The sequence below is a fragment of the Tupaia chinensis genome, unplaced genomic scaffold, assembly GCF_000334495.1.
Source record: "Tupaia chinensis unplaced genomic scaffold, TupChi_1.0 Scaffold144069_1, whole genome shotgun sequence".
In the NCBI taxonomy this organism is placed as follows: domain Eukaryota; kingdom Metazoa; phylum Chordata; class Mammalia; order Scandentia; family Tupaiidae; genus Tupaia; species Tupaia belangeri.
Window position 1 is genome coordinate 42467 of NW_006203922.1, and position 20851 is coordinate 63317.

Here is a 20851-nt window from a genome sequence, read left to right on the forward strand (position 1 = left end):
GAGAGGAGAATGGAGGAGAAGGGATTGCGGTGTGACCATCCCCCCTGGGGGGTGATTTCTCGCTTTCTGTCTCTATGTCTCTCTCTGTCTGTCTGGCGAGTGCATGCGCCCTATAGCGAAAACTTCTCAAAAAAAAAAGAAAACAAATCAGCATATAAAAAACATGTTTTTCTATAGTAAGAATGTATGTAAGCAAAGTTACATAGTATAAAGTCAGGATGTAAAAGGCAGATTTAAGAAAATAATTTGTATTTTCACTGAGGCAAGAGTTTAATTAATTTTTCTTTAGGTGTCTACTGTAGGTCATTTGCTTTCACCAGAGAGAGATACAAAGAGAAAAACAATATGTGAGAAATTAATCCTAAGGAAGTTGGTCATTGCTTAAACCCTTTTCCCCAATTATCCTTTCATGATTTGGGGCATGCATGAACATACACATGCCAGGCTTAATTTTCAAGTCACCAGATCCAGGACACAAAATCATGGTTAGCCATGTGAGAACTCAGCTCCTTCACCACTACAGCACCTGCTGGGCACGTGAAAAGAAAATTGAATGCTATGTTAGGGTGGGAAGTGGGTGGTAGAAGGAGGATAATGTGAGGGAAGACATTAAGAAGAAAAATGGAAAGGCAAGACATTAATGGGACATAGAAATTGATTATTACCTGTTGATGATAACATGTATAGTATCCCCAACTGGATTGGTGTGAAATATATTCATGTTGGAAAATTCACTTTACAAACTAAGTATAGTGATTTATTGTATAAAAGAAATTAAAACCAAATAAAATACATGAATGTCTGCATCTATAGTAGAAACTGAAAGATTGGAATGTATAGTAGCCAGGAGGGCAACTGTAGATAGTACACATAGTAAGAATAGGAATAATAGGAGGATGGGTATTAGGGGAGGAGGAAAAAAGATGAAAAAGAAGTACATATAACTGAACAAAAATAAAAAAAAGCTATTTGCTGATGATAATGTAGATGGTAATGTCTTTGTCTTGTCTGATATGCACTGTACTTGTGCTGGGAAAAGTTGTGTTGTACACTATAAAGAGGTATATGATTAAATGTAAATATAAAGAATTAAAATTTTTAAATATTGGAAGACAAACACAAAAAAAAAAAACACACAGAAAAGAGTAGTCACACTATTTCATTTCAGGACTCTGTTCAGATACCTCTGTATATATTTAACATTGAAATGACATCATAACTCCTTGAAATTAACAGGCCAGTTTATCATCTTTTCATTGATGACCAAACCCTGATCTTGGGTGCTCCTGTAAACAAAATCTCCTACTTTAACCAACAGCAAACTGCCATTAGAAAATCTCACAAGATTGTGGATACCATACTGTATAGTTTGTTTTTATTTCTTCCAGGGGCTTGATGTACACAATGCTATTTGTCAACTGACTTTTACTCAGAAATGGATGAAGCTGGATTAAAGGAAGAATTTACAAATTAGGACTGCATTAAATATAGAGGTTCAACAGTCCATATCTATCAAGTAATCCTATTTTATCATCTCTACCCCTTTTTGTAGGAGCTCAAGATGAATTCAGTTGTCACCAGTTCTGTAGTCATGTGAGATAAACTCTCTTTTTTCTTTCTAAAACAATAAGGAGTGGTTGTAGCTCATAAGAAAAATTCTAGAATGTTTCCCAAAAAGTGATTTGTAAATGGACTTTCATAAAACTCAGACTAACAAAATCTGGCTTGTACTGATTAGAGGCTAAACTTGGTCATTTATAAAGGGCACAGGTGGGTCCAGTCAGTGAGGGGTGTGATTAAAATGGCTAAAGCACACATCACTAAGCCAGCATCTTTGTTCCTGTACCTGCAGCCTACAAAACACACTGGATGGGGACAACAGTTCGTGTGGAGGTTAAGGCATTGGACTCTCTCATGGCTGACTGTGGTTTAAGTTCTGGACTTGATGGCTTGCTTTCTGACTTTCCTTTCTTCTTTCTCTCTGTCTTTCTCAGATCAAATTTTTAAAAATAAAAATAAATAACATAAATATTTATTTTAAGAGAAAACAAAACACTGGACACATGTGTGTTCATGTCCCAAATTCCAGATAAAAACAGAGATGGAGAAAGGATTATATTATGACTATTCCTCATGGGTGGTGATTTCTCACTTCCCCTCTGCGTCTTTCCCTAAAAAAAATACGATTTGTTTAATTTTTTTATTATTGCTATTTTAAAAATTTGACCAGAAAGAGAGGGAAACTGAGAAAGCAAGCCACCAGGTTCTAGACTTGAACTGGTCAGCCAAGTGGGAGTTCAGCACTGTGACCACTCTGCCACCGGCTGGTCCCTTGTAGGAAAAACTTTTAAAAGGTACTACATGTAGGAAAATATTTAGATTCTTGATACTGGTAGGGGTAGTATACAAGTATATAGTGCTTCAAGTTTATCAAATAATGGACATTAAATATGTGCAATTTTGGGATACTATTTGCACCTCAATAAAACTTTTAAAAAGAACAAATCTATTTTGTTCTTTATCTTTATTTTGGACTTATTTTGGTAAAAGTGTTATTGTCATGTGACATAATAAGAAATAATTTGTAACAAATATATAAATTTAAAACTTTTAAATTATTTTCTATTTAGAGAGATTTTTGCTATAGGGCATGCGTTCTTGCCAGAGAGAGACAAATAGAGAGACAACAAGTAAGAAATCACCCACAGGAGGGATAGCCATGCCATAATCCCTTCTCCTCCATTCTCCACTTGGAATTTGGGGCATGCATGTACACATCACTTGAATGAGTTTTAAGCCTCCATGTCTGAGATTTGAATCATGGTCAACTACATGAGAGTCCAGTGACATAACCATTATGCCATCTTTGGTCCCCAAACTTTTAGATTCTAAAGAGGTTTTTATTCCTGGTAGTCAAGTAAACATTGCAGAGAGACATAGAACATGAGAGATGAGAAAAGAAGTGCCTCCATGGGGAATGAGCTGCAATCTCTTCTTTATTTCTCCTTTATTTGGGGATTTGAGGAATGCATGCATGCACACGTGCCTGGCATGTTTTTGAGGCCTAAAGGTTTTGGACTTGGGTCATGTGGAATTTATTTGCCTTATTCAATAGACCATAGATTCATCCCACTAAAGAGTTAATGTTTGGAGAATTATTTATTTAATTTTATCTATTATTATTTTAAATTTGCAATGGGGCATAGGTGCTAATGAGAGAGAGACAGAGAGAGAGAGAGAAGGAAAATGAGAAAGCAAGCTGTCAGGTCCAGGACCCAAACTAGTCAGCCATGTGGGAGTCCAGAGATTTAACCAATATACCACTTGTAGGCCTCACTAAGGAGATTTTTAATAAAACATGTTAGACTTTTGTTTTTGAATTTATGACATTCTTTTGCAGAAAATAATTAACTTTTATTGCTTATACAACTGTTTTTTCAGTCTTTACATTTTCCTTAGAGGTTTTGGCACATGGGCTCGCCAAAAACACGGAGAGAGACAGAGAGATAAAAATCAAGAAATCACCCCCACGGGAGGATGGCCATGCCACAATCCCTTCTCCTCCATTCTCCTCTCAGGATCTTGGGCACGCACACACATGTGCCAAGCGTGAGTTTAAACCACCAGGTTTGGAACTCGAACACTGGTCAACTACACAGGAGTCCAGCAACATAGTCAATATGACAACTGCTCAGTCTTTACATTTTTAGAATAGAAGCACTCTCATTTTTAACATATCTAGGTAACCATTTTGACAAAACTACTTGTTTTTCCCAGAGTCAACTTCAAACTTTTTCAAAGAGCAAATCAAATGTTGTTATTGCTAGTACAGTAGAATTCAAAAGGAAACTAAATTTCTTATCTTTATTTTTATGTATGTATATTGTATTTACTTGTTTTCTCACCAAATTTGTCTAATTTATTGTCACTTTTTGATAAAGATATTTTCCACATAATTAATGAACTTGCTTATATTCTTTAAATTATTTATTTTATTAATTATTATTTATTTTTAAAAAGTTTTTCTATATGGTGTGTGTACCACCGAAGAGAGACAGAGAACAAGAGGGACAGTCCCAGGATTCAAAAAAGTCAATCATGTGAGAGTTCAGTTCCTTAACCATGATGTCATCTGCTGGTTCCATTATTTAGTGTTTCTTTAAAATACAAACTTATTTATAAAGCAAATAGGATATCCTGAGTCTATATGCACCAAAAGGGGTTCAGTGTTTTAAAATTGGATCACTGTTTCTTCTTCCATGATTTTGAAGACAGTATAAGAAAAATTAAAATTAGTTCTGTTATAATTAAGACAGGCACAATACATAACTGCAAACACCTGTAGGTCATCCATACCAGTAAAAGAGCACATCTGCTCAGATGCTCCCCAAATGGTCATTCTGATGTTAGCATAGTCTAACATTTCTTCCAATATTTTGTCCATCTTAACTCTGTTCATTCTAAGTTATGTTAAGGTTATATTGTGACTACTTTCTATACTTTCTCTTATCATAATTTTACAAAATCAAGGACAGGGAAAGACATGGTGAAGTTGAGGGGACAGAGAGGAGAAAGAGGGTGATGGGAAGAAGCCAGCCTACAAGAACAATTCATAGAGAAACACAGAGTGGATCTATCATGTACAAATAATGGATAGCTCCCTTTAGAGAAAAAGGTTTATTCTCTATATATAATCTTTTTCAATGCCACAAAAAAATATACATGGCTTCGTGGTTAGTGTGATTGAGTTTCCACATGACCTACCACAGCTTGAGTTCTATATCTGGAGGCTTCAAAACCGTGCCAGGCATGTGTGTGAGCATGCCCAAAACCCTGAGAGAAGACTAGAGAAGTGACTGCATGCAGCATGGCTATTTACCTAGAAGGTTATTTTCACTTTTCTTCTTTCTTTTTCCTTTCTGGTAAGCACACTTGCCCTAAAGGAAAAAGCTAAATACAAAAAATTAAAATAATAAGAATAAAAAAACACTTCAGGGGTCAGAGGTGATTTGATGGTAAAAGAGCACTCCCATATGACTGACCATGGTTTGAATCTCAGACCTGTAATGTGGAAAATCAATCCAGGAATGAGCGTTTGGTTGGTGCCCAAATCACAGGAAGAGAATGGAGCAGAAGGGATTGTGCTGTGGCCATATCCCCTGGGGAATGACTTCTCTTTCTCTTTCAATATGTCTCTCTGGTGAAAACACATGACCTATGAAAGAAATAATTTTTTAAAAACAAAACAAAACAAAACAGCCTCCAAATATTATCAGGTGCTTGTGAAGAATGTTTACCTGCCAGGGAAGAATAGGCTGGTCTACTTCTCCTGTGGATCCCATTTCTATTTTTTGCAGAAGCATCTGATGAAGATACCTTGCGCCACCACATGCACAGCACTATAAATAAAATAACTGGAGTCAGATATTGTCATCGTGTAAAAATTAAATGGCAGAAACTCTATGGAAGTATTTGGTGGGCAGTCTCCAAGTTTGCTACATAGTGGCCAACTAAGTGAGCAATTAAAAACATAATCCCAGAGTCTACCGAAGTAAAAATCTTCTGGGTATTGGAAAGGGTTGGCTGTCTTGAGAAATTGTTCAAAACCAGGAATACTCCTTTTCTGGTTTGAAATAAAAAGGCTTCCAATGAAAGTGTATGGCATGCAACTCAAAATACGCAACATATCTTCCAACTCTGGAGAGTGGAGATTTCTCATGATCCATACCTTTCCCAAAATAAAATTAACATTTTGTTCCCATCCCATGCTCAGGATACTCCATTCATCACCATGTATTATATACACATTTGCAGATGAAACTCTGATCCTCTTTACAACATTTAAGTCATGATATAAAAAGACACCTTTTGTGGCAGGGAGCTTTTCTGTAAAGTCCACACAGATATCATTTTCTCTCATCTTTGCTTTTACATCCTGAAGGAACTGCTCCCCTTGCATATCATCAGATACATAGAGCGCCACCCACGTCCAGCCAAAATGCAGCAACAAGCAGATGATTCCATAAGCTGAAGAGCTGTCCTTGGTGGCCATCTGATAAACTGATGGAAATTGGTCTTTATCACTAAGGATGGGATCAAAAGGACCATATGTGACCAGAATTTAAAAAAAAAAAAGAAAAAAATCTTATACTTTTTTTTTTATATAAACAGCATTAAATGCCAGATTGGAGTCATTTAACTAAAATTCAGACTTCTCAGGTTTTTTTGTTTTCAACTTTTACTAAAATTAAGAGGTGGGGAGAGGTTATTTATGAAACTTGCTGGTGAGGCAAATGAGATAAAAACCTTTTCTAAATTTTTTTTAAAAAATTAAACTAACTGCCCTGAAGTTTCTGCATGAGAAATGTAGATACAATATTGAGCAAAATATGTGGCCTACCAAGTACATCAGTCACCTATGTACAAGTGTCTTGTACACCATAAAATTGCAGGGCATCCGTTGATTAAAAATAATTAGTATGTGTTATGTGTAATAAACTTAAATTTACAAAGGCTTTCCCATGCAGAAATCTGATTCTATTTCTAGAGAAGGGAGGAATCATGTATTAGCCATTTATCCATCACAGACTGCACTAGAGCATTTCTGGGGGCTGGTTGGATTTGCCAGTGGGCCAGTGAGGTCAGTGGGCAACTTTCTAAATGTTATTCAGTTGATTCACTTCACACACCAGTGTTTTTTTTTTAAATCCTAGAATAGGAAATGTTTTGCCTATTTGGTGACAGTCAAAAGGGAATGCAAAAATTTTACTCTGACCTAGTTCTCCTTGCAGTCAGAGCCCCTCACCTTGGAAAATGTGAATTGCAGTTTTTTTTATAAAGAAGTTGAACTGTATTTTGCATTTTGTGTACTTGTAAGTGAATGCAACATACCATCAATTTTCCTAGTTTGAATATAGAATTGTAACACTACATAGTGTTCATGCCTAGAACCGTGTGTCTATTTCCAATGAACTTTTTGCAAGCACACTTGTAGGCATATGTGTATAATTAACGCATCTGTATATGCTTGTGCCTGAGCAAAATTTTTTTTTCAATTCTTGTTTATATTGTCTGTAAAAATGTGTGTTTTTTATTTTGAAAAATACAGTTTTGAAATTTGCACAAAAAAATGTGATTCTGAATTTAGTGTGATTTTTTTTAAAAATTCCCACTTGGGAACCAGCAGTTAGCATAATGGCTAGGTCACTGGACTCCCACGTGGTCGACCGCGGTTCGCGTCCCAGACCCGGTGGCTTAAAACTCAACGCTGGGCGTGTGTGCATGTGTGCCCAAGATCCCAAGAGGAAAATGGAGGAGAAGGGATTGCGCTGTGACCATCCCCCCTGGGGGGTGATTTCTCGCTTTCTATCTGTATGTCTCTCTCTGTCTGTCTGGCGAGCGCATGTGCCCTATAGCGAAAACCTCTCAAAAAAAAAATTTTTTTTTCCACTTAATCAAGGAGGAGCTAATTCTCTACCTGTTTAGACAATAGAATAGAATATTCAGTGAAGATATTGCAAGCTGTGGAAATAATTATATTTTGTCAATATGACCATTAGAAAACTGTTTTCAGTCCCGTTTTTTTTTTTTTTTTTTTTTTTTTTTTTTTTTTTTTTTTTTTTTTTTTTTGAAACAGTGATTAGTACAGGTGACAATATCACTTCCAGACCAAAGAGTGAAAGAAAAACTATAAGGTTCAATACATGATTTATTGCCTACAGTAGGAACTGAGGTATGCATAAAATTTATAAAGATTGCACAGCAAGATGATAATGATTCTGCCTTCCTGGGCCCATGTGACAAATGTGGATCAAGTTTAAAATCTTAAACTGTGAGAAGAAATTATGTATTGAGCTTTTCATATTGCTTCTTATCAACACAGCTTAAAATATATTGTCTTGGGACCAGCAGTTAGCGTAATGGCCATGTCACTGGACTCCCACATAGTCGACCGCAGTTCAAGTCCCGGACCCAGTGGCTTAAACTCACGCCAGGTGCATGTGCATGTGTGCCCAAGATCCGAAGAGGAAAATGGAGGAGAAGGGATTGTAGCGTGGCCATCCCCCCTGGGGGGTGATTTCCTGGTTTTTGTCTCTCTGTCTCTCTCTGTCTGTCTGGTGAGCGCACGTGTGCCCTATAGCAAAATTGTCTTGTAAACACAAACATATAGCCTCTATGATATTTTTAAAATAAATTTTTCTACAACATAATTATTCTATGCTAATGCTGTGTTTACAAATAAAGTCTCCTGAAACTTTTATAAGACAATTTCCCTGGAAGAACCTCTGAGGTGGAGAGTTGTCATGCTCAGAGTAACTGGAAGTGCTTCCAAGAGATCCACCTGCATGGATGTGAGGAAGGGCAGAGGGATGTGGTAAACCTCAGCTGGGGGAACTGAGCCATTCTGTGAGTTTGGAGGATTTCCAGTGCTGAGATATTATTTACTTGTCCAAAGTGATAATGAATGCAAAAGTTTTTATATTTTTCTGCCTAATTGTCCTCTGAACACCACCCTAATATTGTCCTGTCATAAGATCAGATGGTTCCCTATACTGTGGGCACTTTTTAAAAAGCATCTTTAAGAGAGCCATCAATATTCCCATTCCTGGGGTTTGGATGTCATGGCTATAGAAAGAAATATGGGTGGAACTTGACAAATTTTACTACTTTTTAATTTTAATTTGTTATAGGGCATGTGTGTTTGCCACAGAGAGAGAGGGGGGGGCAGTGAGAAATCACCCCTCATAGGGGATGGTCATACCAATATTCTTTCTATGTTGGGATTTGGGGCATACAAGCACATATGACCAGTGTGTTCTCCAGGATACCAAAATCAAGACTTGTGCCATGCAGTCAGCCAAGTGAAATCCAGGCACATTAACCACCATATCACCAGGTGTCCTACTATAGTTCTTTTTCTTTCTAATCCTTGTACTGTTAATAGTCCCATGACCAGGAAAGAACCTGTGCTTTTTTTCCTCTGTTTAAGCAAGTTGTGTTCAAATAACCAAGAGAAGTACTGAGAGCATCTAAAGGTATGTAAACCCAGCTTCCATGTTTTCTCTGCTCAGATGTAAGAGGATTACATTAGGAGCTATCCAATTTTCATGCTTTAACCTGAAAACCCACTTACCTGTGGGTTTTTGTAGAGCTCCAATAGGGTTCCAACTTGGGCTGAAAATATTGGCATGTTTCCTGCAATAATAGCAACAGGTTGTTTCTGTGTCTGGCAGTTGTAGTTTGGCAGGGGCTGATTCCCTCCAGAGAGCAAAAATAGAGCACTTTCTAAAGTTCTTTTGTCACTGGGAAATGCATTGTAGAAATCATACCCAAGGGAGAGGTTGGGGAGTAAATGGGGACTCTTATTGATCTGCTTAATGGCAAAGTAAAAGGCCAATACATATCTGTAGTTCTGCCACTGGTACCTAAACAGAGGGGACAGCATTAGGAAATACTGTCAAGTCATGCGATTCAGGGTAAATTCCTCAACCAAGCCAAAAAAACATAACTTTATAGGCCCAGGTTCTAACTCAGAGATTCTTTTGCAATGGTACACAGAGCCAGTGTGAATAATGTTCCCAGGGTTTCAGAAAACTTTGAATGCATTTTTTCCCTCTGCTTCAGCAAATCATGTCCAAACAATGAAGAGAGGCTTTGAAGGTCTTGTGAGTGAGATGAGGTGTCATTGAGGTGGATGATGACATTGTTGTCTGAACAGAGATGATTTTAAAGGAGGATCATTAATATATAGAGAAAATGACAAATTTCTTTCAGAATATAACTAAAGAATTCTCCACTTCTCCTTACCACACAGGACTGCCCCCAGCTCTCCCATTTCTATCTCCAGACCCCTGGACTCAGGGACAGTGAATCAGGGCCTCCTTGCTCCAGCTCCAGCTTTGGTTGCCCAACCACAGTGACCCTCTCTCTCTGTCAGTAAGATAGGCCTTTTTTCCTCTTCTCTCTTTCTTTCTTTTTTTTAAATTTCCCATTTCTCCTTACCCCACAGGACTACCTCCAAGCTCTTCAGCAGAGCCCATTTCCATCTCCATACCCCTGTCAAAATTGTGCACCTCACACTTTATTTTCTTACACATTTGTTTCTCTCCCATCTTATATTGTCATCTCCTGCCAATCCTCCATGCACCATAAGGGGTTAGACAGATCCAGAAACACAATTTTCAAATACCCTGGTATTGTGAGGCTCCCTGGGATTCTCTCTTTTACATAACCACTTGTGAAAAAGGAAAGACTGCTCTTTGGACTCTTGAATAGAAGACTTCTCCTGTGCAGACCACATCACAAAACACAGCAAAAGAAATACTTTGGCACACATCAGTCTACAAAAAATGAAGCACACTTGTTCCCAGTGAAAGAAACATTTTACAAAATGGTATCCAAAAATGAATACCTCTCCCCATGGATGGAATTAGAAGAAGAGTCTCAGGTCTGAATATACCAGGAAATATGTCTCCATCCAAAGAACACAATAACTCCCCTCCATCTCTTGAAAAAGCAGATGTTACCAAAATGTCAGAGAAAAAAATGTAGAATATTCATAGAGACAAAATTCTATCAGTTGAGGGACCAGCAGTTAGCGTAATGACTATGTCACTGGACTCCCATGTAGTCAACCTTGGTTCGCGTCCCAGACCCGGTGGCTTAAAACTCACACCAGGAATGTGTGCGTGCGTGTCCAAGATCCTGAGAGGAGAATGGAGGAGAAGGGATTACGGTGTGACAATCTCCCCTGGGGGGGGTGATTTCTCACTTTCTGTCTCTCTGTCTCTCTCTGTCTGTCTCATGAGCACACATGCCCTATAGCAAAAAACTCTCAAAAAAAATTCTATCAGTTGGAACAGAAAAGGGACAATGAGCTACAGGAGATTAGAAAGTCATTCCAGGATATAAAAAAGAAATGGACACTCAGAAAGAATCAGATGGAACTATTAGAGATGAAGTCTGTAATACAGGAAATAAAAAATGCTCTTGAAAGTATTCAAAGTCAATTAGACCTTGTTGAATATTGAATTTCTGGCATAGAAGATAAAACCTCTGACCTAAAAATATCACCAAAAGATAGAGAAAATAACAACAAAAAAAATAGGATAATATACAAGAAATATTGGACTGTATTAAACTTCCAACCATCTGAATAATTGGTATCTCAGAAGGTGAAGAAACTAATATGGACACGGAAAGTCTATTTTATAAAATTCTGGAAGAAAACATCCCAAGTCTAGAGAAGCACTTATACATAGAGACACAAGAAATACAAATGACGTCAAGTAGAATCAACCCAAGAAGATCTTCCCCAAGGCCCATCTTAGCCAGAATGGCCAAGACCACAGATAAAAACAAGATAATAAAATTGCCAAGAGAGAAAAGAGAAGTGACTTACAAAGGTCATTTCATCAGGGTAACTCCGAATCTTTCAACAGAAAATGAAAGCAAGGAAAGAAGGGGAAAACATATTGAAAGTGTTAAGAGAGAAACAGTTTCAACCAAGGTTATTATATCCAGAAATGTTATCCTTCATATGAGGAAAAAAAAATCTTCTCAAACAAAGAAAACCGGAAAGAATTAGCCAACACCAGACCAACTCTTCAAGAAACTCTGAAGAGAGTCCTGTTCCAAGAAAACTAAGAATGATCAGCCAGAAATAAGGGAATGAAAGACAACCAAGACAATGGCCAACTTAAAGGTAAGGAAAAGTCTAGAAATATCAATAATAACATTGAATGTTAATGGATTATATTCTTCAATCAAAAGACACAGACTGGCTGAATAGATAAAAAACAGAATTCTTCTATTTGTTGTTTACAAGAAATGCATCTCATGGATAAAGACACACATAGACAAAGAGCAAAGAGTTGGGAAAAGGTATTCCATGCAAATGAGAAGCAAAAAAAAAAAAAGCTGAAGTAACGATACTAATTTCTGACAAGATAGGCTTTAAAACAAAAACTGTTCGAGAGACAAAGAATGGCACTATATTGTAGTAAAAGGGTTAATCCATCAAGAAGATATAATGCTAACAAATATCTATGTACCTAACACAGGACCACCCAAATATGTGAAAGAAAGACTATTAGATCTAAAAGGGGAGATAGACTACAACACACTATTGTTGGAAACTTTGACACCTCACTATCTCCTCTGGACAGATCATCTAGACAAAAAATAAGTAAAGAGGTAAAGGATCTAAATGATACCATAAATCAAATGGACTTAACAAACATCTATAGAACTTTCCACCCGAAAACCACTAGATAAACTTTTTCTCACGCCCACACGGAACTTTTTCAAAGATTGACCATATGATAGGGCACGAAGCAAGACTCTACATGTTCAAAGGCATAGAAACTATATCCAGGATATTCTCTGACCATGATGGAATTAAACTTGATTTTAATTTCATGAGAAATTCTCAAAAATACACAAATACATGGAAACTAAGTAGCTTACTCCTGAATGACTATGTAACTACTGAAGAAATTAAGACTGAAATCAAAACATTCATGGAAACCAATGACAATGAGGACACGAGTTTTTCTATAATCTTTAGGAAGCTGCAAAAGCAGTCATAAGAGGGAAATGTATAGCAATTAGTCCGCATAAGAAGAAGATGGAAAGAAGGCAAATTGATTACCTAACATCATGCCTCAGAGAATTGAAAAAGCAACAGAAAAAAATCCAAAAAGCCCCAGGAGAAAAGAAATAATAAAGATTTGAGCAGAAGTAAATGAAATAGAAAATAAGCAAACTATACAGAAAATAAATGAAAGCAAAAGATTGTTTTTTGAAAAGAAAAACAAGATTGGCACACCATTAGCCAGACTAATTAAGAAGAGGAAAAGGAGTGAGATAAGTCAAATACACAACAAATCAGGCAACATTACATCAGAAATAACACAAATACAAGACATCATTAGAGCATAGTTGTCCCGACCCGGGGGGACAGCCGAACGGGTTTCCTGAGTGAAGGAGTGAGAGCCGGGGCAAGCAGCGTAGTGTTCCAGCACAGAGACGACAGTGTCATCTGTTTATTGTGGGCAGCACGGTGCAGCACAGAGACGACGCAGTGTCACAGCTCTTAAGGGTCGCGTCGTCTACTGTGAGCAGCACGGAGACGACGCGGTATCACAACTCTTCAGGGTCGTCCGGAGATGATGTAGTGTTACAGCTCTTCAGGGTCTCCCAGGTCATCTGGAGACGATGCAGTGTCAGCTCTTCAGGATCTTCAGGGTCGTCCGGAGACTGCGCGGTGTTTCAGCTCTTCAGGCTCTTCAGTTGTCGTCTTCCTGGTCGTCGTCCAGAGCAAGGTTTCGAAGGTCAGGTTTTTGGAAGGGAACCAATCATGGTAATTGTTTGCTCTCTGAGAAACCTCAGCAGACTCGCTGGTGCGCAGCTTCCCACACATAGTATGATTGAGTCTACGCCAACATAGAAGAAAACCTGGATGAGATGGACAAATTCCTGGGCACATATAATCTACCAATATTTACTCAGGAATACACAGAAAGCATGAATAAACCTATAAAGGAATGAGATTGAATCAGTAATAAATAACCTGTGCATAATAAAAGCTATTTATAAAAAACCTACAGCTAACATTATACTGAATGGGAAAAAGCTTAAAGGTTTTCCACTAAAAACTGGTACAAGACAAGGCTGTCCACTTTGTCTGCTCTTATTCAATATAGTACTGGAAGGTCTAGCCAATGTGATCAGACAAGAGAAGGAAATAAAAGGCATTCCAATAAGAAAAGAAGAGCTGAAATTACCTCTGTTTGCAGATGACATGACTGTATACATAGAAGTCCCAATAGTATCCATGAAAAAACTTCTCGAAGTAATAAATGCATACAGTAAAGTGGCAGGATACAAAATTAACTTACAAAATCTATAGCATTTCTATATGCAAACAACAAGCAGACAGAGGCAGAACTGAAGAAAGTAATTCCATTTACCATGGCCACAAGAAGCATAAGATAATTAGGAATAAAAATAACCAAGGAAGTAAAAGACCTCTACAAGGAAAACCTTAAAAAAGAAATAGAAAAAAACAGTAAAATGTGGAAGGGTATCTCATGTTCCTGGATTGGCAGAATCAATTTAATCAAAATGTCAATCCTACCCAAATTAATCTACATATTTAATGAAATCCCTATAAAATTACAAGAGACATTTTTCACAGTCCTAGAAAAGACAATCATAGATTTTGTCTGGAACCATAAAAGACCCCATTTTGCTAAAGCCATCCTGTGCAAGAAGACAAGAGTAGATGGCATCTCACTTCCTGACCCCAAAATATATTACAAAGCTGTGATAATCAAAACAGCATGATATTGGCACAAAAATAAACATGAGGACCAATGGAATAGAGTAGAGACTCCAGAAATAACCCCCAAAACATACAACCAACTCATCTTTGACAAAGGGTACCAGTCAATCCAGTGGGACAAGGGCAACCTCTTCAGCAAATAGTGTTTGAAAAACTGGGTATCCACCTGCAGAAAGATGAATCTGAACCCCTATTTTAACCATTAACAAAAATCAACTCAAAGTGAATCAATGATCTAAACCTAAGACCGCAAACTATAAAACTACTGGTAGAAAACACTGGAGAAACTGGGAGACATCGGGATAGGCAAATACTTCTTGAGCAAGACCCCCAAAGCACAGGCAATAATCCCCAAAATAAACAGATGGGATTACATGAGATTAAGGGGTTCCTGCACAGCAAGCATACCATAATTTGTGTGAACTGCCAAACCTTGGAATGGGAGAGAATTTTTGTTAACTGTGCCTCAGATGAGGACCTGATAACCAGAATACACAGGGAACTCAAGCAGCTTACCCAGAAGAAAATGATTAAGTCAATTAAAATATGGGAAAATGAGGTGGAAAAAAAAATCCTCTCAAAGGGAGCTATAGGAACAGTCAAAAAGCATATGAAAGAATGCTCAATATCCCTCATTGTAAGGGAGATGCAGATCAAAACCACAATGAGATATCACCTAACCCCAGTTAGAATGGCAAAGACTGGGACCAGCAGTAAGCGTAATGGCTATGTTGCTGGACTCCCACATAGTCGACCACGGTTTGAGTCCCAGACCTGGTGGCTTAAACTCACACTGGGCGCGTGTGCGTGTGTGCCCAAGATCCCAAGAGAAGAATGGAGGAGAAGGGATTGCAGCATGGCCATCCCCCCTGGGGGGTGATTTCCTGCTTTCTGTCTCTCTGTCTCTCTCTGTCTGTCTGGTGAGCACACATGCCCTATAGCAAAAGCCTCTCCAAAAAAAGAAGAAAGAAAGAAAGAAAGAAAGAAAGAAAGAAAGAAAGAAAGAAAGAAAGAAAGAAAGAAAGAAAGAAAGAAAGAAAGAAAGGCAAAGATTAAAAAATAAAACAAATAATAATAATAAGTGCTGGAGAGGATTTGGTGAAAGGGGGACACTCCTACACTGTTGTTGGTAATGTAAATTGGTCCAGCCACTGTGGAGAATGATATGGAGCTTCATCAAAGACCTTCAAATAGAATTAAGACAAGACCTGGCAATTCCACTCTTGGGTATGTACCCAAAGAATAGGAGGAGAGCACTTGGTCAGAAAAGCACTTCACAACTATTTACATTGTAGCATTATTCATGATTGCTAAATCGTAGAACCAACTTAAATGTCCACAAACAAATGAATGGATTGAAAAATTATGGCTCATATATTCCATGGAATACTATTCAGCCATAAAAAACAATAAGGCTCTGTAATTTTATAGAAAGTGGATGAATATGGGACCAGCAGTTAGTGTAATGGCTATGTCGCTGAACTCCCATAGAGTTGACCACGGTTTGAGTCCTGATCCCAGTGGCTTAAACTCACGCCATGTGTGTGTGTGTGCATGCCCAAGATCCTAAGAGGAGAATGGAGGAGAAGGGATTGTGGCATGGTCATCCTCCCTGGGCAGTGATTTCTCACTTTCTGTCTCTCTGTCTCTCTCTGTCTTTCTGGCAAGCGCACATGCCCTATAGCAGAAATCTCTCCTAAAAAAAAAAAAGAAAAGAAAAGAAAAAAGAAAGTGGATGAATATGGAAGATTTGTTGCTGAGTGAAGCAAGTCAGGCTATGGAAGAGAGACATTGTATGTCTTCACTTAACATATACCAACTGTCTGCACTCTATGGTAGAGACTGAAAGAGTGAAGAACATAAAAGCATTAAAAATTGTAATGGACACTGGAGACAAGTGGAAAAAGAGTATGGGAGGGAAAGAGCATAGAAAAGAAAATTAGGGGAAAAAAGGAGAGGTAAGGCACTTGTGGAACACAGATGAAGTCTTTTTATGTGTTGATGAGGATGTGTACAATAGTCTTAACTGGGCTGGACTGAGGTGTAAAGTCTTCACAATCTAAATGATGTATAGCGTTTTAATTTATGAATAATAATTTTTAAAATTAATTTTAAAAAGAATAGGACTAAAATGCACACATTCACTTTATTCATACTATTAAAATATTTATATATAGAAAAATTACAGATATGTATATTTATAAAATACAAAATAGTTTTAAGATTTTTAAATATGACATCAACAATTGAAGTAAGGCCATTACTACATATATCACCTGAAATATTTCACATTTTCTGTGATGAGAACTTTAGTATCATAGTCTTTTGGCAGTATTAGAATAAATAGTATTCAATCATGAGTTACAGTCACCATGTGTACACTCACCTTATTAACCCTTGTAGAATTGGTTATATCCCACATGTCGCCTTGTTTCTATTTAGTTCCAGAAACCATGATTAAAGCATTTCTTATTTTTTCTATTTTCTGGAACATTTAAATAGCATCTGTCAGGGCCAGCAGGTGGCATGGTGTTTAAGGCTCTGGACTCACACATGGTCAACCACATTTCAAGTCCTATTCCTGATGGCTTGATTTCTCACTTTCTCCCCACTCCTCTATGTCTCTCTGGTGAGCACACAAGCCTGTTGCAAATTCAAAAACAAAATAATAATGATAAATAATATTAAATAAATAATTCTTTAAAGAAATAAAGAAAGTATAAATAGTATCTGGTTTGCCAGTTTTTCAACTACTTGGCATATTTCAGGTACGTTTAGGTGACTCTTTCTATATTTTATACACTAAAATGTTAATTCTAAAAAAACTGTTGTTAAATATGTTTTTGTCCAAAATTGAACATTTAATTAAAATCTTCTAGTCAATTACTGGCAGCATCAAATTGTTTTACAAATTTGTTAAATTTTTTTTCTCTGTAGTTAATTGGTCTTCATAATTGTTCATTTTCCTCTTAGAAATTCTCAGCTCTTAAAAAAATATTTGCTAAAAGTATGTTTTGAGTTTTAAAAATAGCTCATGACTGAATCTAATTGACTAAAGGATATAGAAACAGAGTATATAGTTGTAAATTCCAGATATAGTGTGTGTGAAAGAGGAGGGTCTGAGGAAGGACATTTAGAAGAAAAATAGGGAGGCAAAGCATTAATGGCACAAAGAAATACGGTGTTATCTGTTGAAGGTATTTTGTAGTTTTATCAACTGTACTAGGGAGAAATGCTCACCTGTTGAAATATCCATTCTGTAAGCCAAATAATGTGATTGAATGTATAAAAGAAAATGAAATTTAAAAAATAATAACAATAAATAGCTCATGTTTTGGTTATCAAATTAGTATTATATACTGTCTTTAATTCTTTCTCTGTTCTCTGTGTAATTATTCTGGTGTTAATTTCTTACATCTAAACCTTAATTTAAACATTCAAAGTGTTTTTTCTTTTCTTTTTTGAAAGGTTGTTGTCACAGAGAGTGTACCTTAGAGAAAGAGAACATGAGAGGAAAAGTGAGAAATCATCCCTCAAGAAGGTATGGCCATGCTGCAATCCCTTCTTCATTTTCTTTTGGGGATTTTGGGGCCACATTTACATGTTCCCAGCATAATTTTGAAGACATCAAGTTCAGCATTCAAACTGCAATCAGCGAAGTGGAAGTTCAATGACTTAATGCTCCACCATCTACTGTTTCCCTGATTTGTTAATAAAGCATGGTAGACTAAAGATTTTTATGTAATCAGAACACTGTTTTTTATAAATTGGTTCTTATGTTTTATTTTTACTATTTTTTTTTTTTTTTGCTATAGGCTGTGGGCACCCCCCAGAATGAAACAGGAGGAGAGAGAGAGTTCCCTGTGGAGAAAGTCATGCCATGATGCCTTCTCCTCCATTCTTCTTTTGGGATTATTGTACATGCAGGCATATCCCCACCTCTCATGTTTATCAAACAACTCAATTCAGGACCTTAACCATGTAATCAGCCATGTGGGAAGCAGCTGCCTTAAGTTCTATGCTGAGTTTGGAGTTAGACCCCACTCTAGGTAGATAGGAGATGAACTCGGCATAAAGCAGTTACTGTGGTTTTCTTTCTGTGGTCTGGTGAATGTTCACTATGCCCCCATTACTAGTTTCAGAGGAATTTATGATTCCCCATTAGGTGGTCTAAAATCAGACTGAAATCAGTCACTGTGTGGAGCACAAATTGAGATTCAAACATCTGGATCTGCAACTAGAATTATGAACACATCATACAGCGCCTCAACCACTAGTCTACTTACTGGCTTGTGCTAGATAAAGCTTTAATCAGACATCTGAAAATTCTCCCAGGACTATCTGGAAACTTGTATATAATCCATACAAGTGGATTTGGCCAGAATCTCTATTGCCTCTAATGTTACTACTTAGTAATTTTCTATACAATTATTCCCACCTTTCTTTTTGGGTACAAATTTTATTTATCCTCGATATATTCAGATTAGAACCTAATATTTTTGAACTACTGCAAAATCTCATGGCCACATTTCCCATGTATATTTTGAGACTTTAAAGGAAGCTTTCTTTACTGTGCTGTAAATGATATCATGAAAGGACCAGAAGGTGGCATGGTAGTTAAGGTACTGGAGTCTCACATGGATAACCACAGTACATGTCTTGGGCCTGGAAGCTTGAAAATTATGACAGGAACTTGTGCATGCATGCCCAAAATCCTGAGAGGAGAATAGAGCAGAAATTGGGGTGTGGATATCATCACTGGTTTATATATGGTGGCAGCCTTCAGATACCTATGACTTCTCTCTTTAAAAAGCACACTTTTACCATTCCCCAGTCAGCATTGAGCATTCAGTCAGCACCTTGATTCTAGCATTAACTTCATGTCAGGAGCTCAGTGTCACAATATGCATGCAGGCCTCACCTCACTACATGAGTTTTGGTGGGAAAAGTGCAAAGGTACCAACAATCTCATTCTGAGCCTCCCACTAAATATGAAGGTAGTGTTGATGGAGTGGACAACAAGCTATATTAATTCTCTCTTCTGTCTTGAAAGAAATGAAGAAACACTGAAAATGAGAAGAAGAAAGATGATAAAAGGATAACAAGGCATCCTGAGTTCACAACTGTGCTCTTCTCTCATTTCTGTGCACACTTGATTATTCTCAATGGGATTAATCACACACACAGAGATTCAAACTACATTATTACACAGGTATAAACACATTTACACATACATATAACCAACAACTTACAGAGGTTTTGACACTTCTTGAGGTGGCCTCATCAGAAAATGTAGTTGGCTTACAGTTTCATTTTCTTCCATGATGTCAAGAGGGAAAAACCCGCCCAGTACCAGGTCCCCATCCTTGTAGACACTTGGCTTCCAGTATCTATGACAGGTAAAATTTTTCATCTCACATGCCATTTGTAAAGGCTGCAGAAGTAGCAAGACACTAATCAAAGGTAATGACATGTCTGAGCTAGCCCGGCACAGATAAAAAGCCCTATGTGTAAGAGCTGAGGAGGAGATGGAACTGGATTGTGTCTGCAGGCTCAGTACTCTGCAGGAAGAGTCAACTCTGTGGAGGGCACAAACGATTCTCACTTCCACAGTCTGCCTTCAACCTGTACAAATTTTTTCCAGACTGGCATGACAGACAGGGACATAACTAGAACTTTTAAAAAGGCATTTCTACAGAAGCCATGTTGCTGAGACTTGTGCTTTATCTGAACAGCCCTGGTTTCCCTGTCTTTTTATTGTTTCACTTAAGTCCCATCCAGGGGCTCTGAGGATCTCTCTGCCCTGGGGCTCTGCACCTGCCACCTTCCATTTTAGTGAAAAACAATTTGGGAAAAACATGTTTTGCACTGTTTTTCTCCCCCAGACCTTATGATTTCATAAAGACCAGGTAAGGCTTTGGGGACCATCCTATCCTCACACAACAAGTTTTGTAATTTTGTGACTAAGAGAGGCCAAAGTATCTGTATCACATAATTGCTCTTATAATTTGGACTTTAAAAAATGGTGTTAAAATATAAAAAAGTTGGAGTAGCAGGTGGCATAGTAGTTAAGGAACTGAACTCATGCATGACTGACTATGGTTTGAGCCCTGGACCCTCAAGTTTAAAACTCATGCTGAGCACTTGTGCATGCATACCCAAAATCCTGGAATGGAAGAAAATGGAGAAGAAATTGTGGTGTAACCATTATCCTCACGGGGTGATTTTTCACTTTTTCTCTCTCTCTTTGGCAATCACATGTGTCCTATAGCAAAAGCATCTCTCTAAATAAAAAAAAAGTAAATCCACAATGACCTAATTCTGTATGATACTTTGAAAAGGAGGGGAAGGAATAATATCAGTCATTGGTGGCTTCCTCACTAGTGTACAGAAGGCATTTCATTGCTATGTCCAATATCACTCTCAGGTCTGCAAAACCATCATGGCACAAATGAGCCTTATAACTTACAAAGAAGTAGGATACTTTCCAGAAAAGATTAGATT

The 20851-nt window shown here is 37.5% G+C and overlaps 1 pseudogene; it reads right to left on the reverse strand.

Annotated features, from left to right (window-relative positions):
- LOC102484893 (vomeronasal type-2 receptor 26-like) overlaps positions 1-20851 on the reverse strand; it is a 36701-nt pseudogene that overhangs the window by 14394 nt on the left and 1456 nt on the right.